Below are 4,740 nucleotides of genomic sequence, written 5' to 3' on the forward strand. Positions count from 1 at the left end.
ATGGTAATATTATTAATAATATGGTTATTATTAATAATATTAGTATTAATATAATTAGTACTATTATTATTATATCAGTGTTATTAATATTATTAATTGTATTTTTATTTGAAAACTATAATCTATTATATTTAATAATGATAATATTATTATTATCTTATTATTATCATTTATTATTATTAATATTAGTATTAATATAAATGTAAATAATATTATTAAAATTAATACATTGATAATTATTAATATTGATTAGATTTAAATTATATATAGATATAAACAATATATATATATATATATATATATATATATATATATATATATATATATATCGGATATACATAAAAGCATATATATACATGTCGACACATAAACACAGTTAACTTGATCCGTGATATATATAATGAAGTATTACAACCAAACTCACACCACCTGTGTTACCTTTCCAATCCTTCACAATCTAATCTCTTATCTATCTTTCTTTATATATATACATATATAAAATATATATTTATGCAATAAATAACATCGCTATGAGAAGTTGTTACACATCGTTATCTGAATTTGTCTCTTGTCTCATATTCTACTTGTGATATATTGTCTACTCCTTGTTCATTTCAAAGGGAAGATTGACTAAAAACAAACAGCCACCTGCTCCTATTTTTTTTCTATTCTTCAATCACCATAATCAATAACCATAAAACCTGCAAAACAATATAGAATTAATATTACTGTGGTTCATTGCTGCTGCACTTTGAAGAGCAACTGCTATGTTTCTGTTTTTGGTTCACAAACCAAACACCTTTATTGTCGTGCACCACCCAACAAAACTACATCATATTGCTAATACCATTGAACATCAAACCCAAATTCACCACGGACCTGCTGCTAATCATGCTTCTACTTCTTTTCTGTTCGTCCCCTTTTCTGCTTAAAACCCCATCAAATGAATGGCATCTCCTGCCCACTTGTTGCAGCCCAAACCACCATCGATCAACTTGTTTCTATTCAATTAAACTCAAGACCAAACAATAACCATTATCATCTTCAACCCTACACACTTGTATTACTACAAATACGGTTCATCAAGCCCTCCATTGGGTCTGTTTTTGTTCAATAACAATAACCACCGATATTACTACTGCTCGAACTACTATTACCGTCTTTTATTGTGGTTTCCTAATTTCCTGACAGAAACCCACCATCCTCTTCATCATCAATATACACCTTCCACTATTGCTACTATCGATTTCATTATGTTTCTATTCATCTTTCTGCTCGAACACCGTCACCAACACGCGACCCAAACCTATCAAAACTACTGCTGTAATTATTGATATATCATTGTAGCTGCAACTATTTTCCTGTTTCTTTTTCGCTATTCAAAACCCATTCATTACTGTTTCCATTCGATTCAAATACAATATATATATATATATATATATATATATATATATATATATATATATATATATATATATATATATATATATATATATACAGTGTGCATATAAAGGGATGAATAAATTAGGAGAAGAATTTATGAATCGAATACTTACTTAAATCATTTGATTGACCGATTAAATGATCGATTGATGAAGGATGATGATACTATGAATCTGATGACGATTAAGAGAAGTGACTAATGCTAGTCTGCCATACTCCGGTCACCCAGCATCATCGAAGGTCTCTATGAACCTTCGATCTACCATTAATAATCTGTTCCTATTCCCGAATTCTTTTAGATCAAAAAGGAAACTAAAAAAACCTAAACCGTAATATCCTTTAAACCTAATTGTGGACCGGTTATGTTATGGGATTGAAGTACGGGCCGAGAGTTTTTATTTTTGATGATTGGGCCGAGACCCAATTTAGTTTTTCTGTTGGGCTATCATATTTCAATTGGGACTGTAATATATTGGGTTAAAAGGATTTAGATACTAAGTTAATTCAGAAAAGAGGTTACAGGGGACTGGGAAAAGGCGTTAACGGGTGAGCGTGAGGTAGCGAGTTCGAGTCCCGGCGGTGGCAGTTCTTTTTTATCTTTTCTTCAAAGGTTGAAATCCCTCATAATTATTATTATTATTATTATTATTATTATTATTATTATTATTGTTAATACTAATTATTATTATTATTGTTATTGTTATTAATATCATTAATATTATTGTTACTAGTATTTTTATTATTAAGATCACCATTAATATAATTATCAATATTGTTATTATTAGTAACATAATTATTATTATCTTTACAAATACAAGTATTAGGATAAAATTTATCATTTATTATTATTATAATGATAACAACTAATATTATTAGCATTATTATGAAAATGATAAAATTATTGTTTTTCATTAATATTAGTATTATTAAAATAAGTATTATAATAAAATTTACATGTATTATGATTATATTTACAAGTATGAAAATTATTATTATTATCACTAATAGTTGTGTTAGTATTATTATCATGTTTAGGGTTATTATTATTATCACTAGAAAAATATTAAAATTAAAACTATCATTTTTAACAAATAAATATCTTGTACATAGAACACACTTATCATATACACTATAATTATACGGAGATTCCACAAAACTATATGAAAAACATATTAACATTATATAAATACTACATTTAACAAATTAGGTATTTTAATATAATACTAAATATATATAGATACTAATATAACTATAATAATTATTTGAAATACATATACAAAATAAACATATATAACACATAATTTAAGATATAATATAAATATATGATTTTACATGAAATTTAGTATGAATTTTATATAACTACACTTACATAAATAACATATATATGTTATTAATATAAAAAGGATATAACTAATAAAATTTATATATATTTGTTCGATTACACCTATGTATATTAATATATATACAAATGATATAGGTTCGTGAATCCGAGGCTAACCCTGCATTGTTCAGTTTCGTCGTATGAATATTTTTACTACAAAATATTAGATTGTGAGTTTCATTACTCCCTTTTTAAATGCTTTTGCAATATATATTTTTGGGACTGAGAATACATGCGCTGCTTTTATAAATGTTTTACGAAATAGACACAAGTAATCGAAACTACATTATATGGTTGAATGATCGCCGAATATGCCTCTTTTGCTTGGTAACCTAAGAATTAGTAAACTGATCTACTAATTGACGCGAATCCTAAAGATAGATCTATTGGGCCTAACGAACCCCATCCAAAGTACCGGATGCTTTAGAACTTCGATGTTGTTTATATCATGTTCGAAGGATTTCCTGGAATGATAGGGGATATTCTTATATGCATCTTGTTAATGTCGGTTACCAGGTGTTCAATCCATATGAATGATATTTTTGTCTCTATGCATGAGACATATATTTATGAGAACTGAAAATGAAAATCTTGTGGTCTATTAAAATGATGGAAATGATTATTTATGTTAAACTAATGAACTCACCAACCTTTTAGTTGACACTTTAAAGCATGTTTATTCTCAGGTACGAAAGAAATCTTCCGCTGTGCATTTGCTCATTTTAGAGATATTACTTGGAATCATTCATGAAATATTTCAAAATACGTTGCATTCGAGTCGTCGAGTTCCTCAAGATTATTACTAAGTCAATTATAGTTGGATATATTATGAAATGGTATGCATGCCGTCAACTTTCGATGTAATGAAAGTTTGTCTTTTAAAAACGAATGCAATATTTGTAAAATTGTATCATATAGAGGTCAAGTACCTCGAGATGTAACCAACTATTGTGAATCATTTGTAATCGATATGGACTTCGTCCAGATGGATTAGGACGGGTCGCTTCAGGTGGTATCAGAGTGGTGGTCTTAGCGAACCAGGTCTTGCATTAGTGTGTCTAACTGATAGTTGTTTAGATGCATTAGTGAGTCTGGACTTCGACCGTGTCTGCATATCAAAAGTTTTGCTTATCATTTCTAGTCGGAAATCATCTGCTTATCATCCTTAGAAAATTACCTTTTTATCATTTTTAGTCTAGACACGTTTTACTGCATTGACTGCATGAATAGTGTATAGACAAAATTCATATCTTAACGTATCTGATAATTTATATCTTAGCGCATCTGTTACTGTAGACTTGCCTGAAGTATGCCGTAAATTCCTCCGTAGTCTACGAAATCTTTAGTACTATATATATAGTTAGAATATCATCCAATATTCGAAAATCATTTCATATCGAAAAACCCTTTATTCAATCGTACGAAATGGAATTCACCACTAGTTCAAGTCCCTCTGATTCCGATATAGAATTTCACTCGAGCTCTGAAAACAGTGTGACCAGAATAAATCAACCAATCATCCATCCCCAATTCATCTGATGGGTTTGTAGTCGACTTAATCAATGGAGATGAGAAGAAGGCGATCCTTTCCACAAATCGAATTCACCTTTTGGCGATGAACCTGAAACACTCATCGGTGAACCTATCCGAAACACCATTTTCACCCTCATTGCCAGGATATCTCGCAAGGATTACATAATACCTACAATTCTAAACCTTATTCAGTCTATTGTTCAAACCGACAATCATCCAGGAATAATAGAAGAAGTCAACGAACTTCGTGCTCGAGTAATCAATTTGGAGAATATGGTGCAAAATTTACCAGCTTCAGCAACATCACCGACACCAACAGCACCATCAATAACAGCACCAGTACCATCAACAATCCTTGCCTCAACATCTCATTCTGTACCTCG

Source organism: Rutidosis leptorrhynchoides, chromosome 5 (genome assembly GCF_046630445.1).
Source record: "Rutidosis leptorrhynchoides isolate AG116_Rl617_1_P2 chromosome 5, CSIRO_AGI_Rlap_v1, whole genome shotgun sequence".
In the NCBI taxonomy this organism is placed as follows: domain Eukaryota; kingdom Viridiplantae; phylum Streptophyta; class Magnoliopsida; order Asterales; family Asteraceae; genus Rutidosis; species Rutidosis leptorrhynchoides.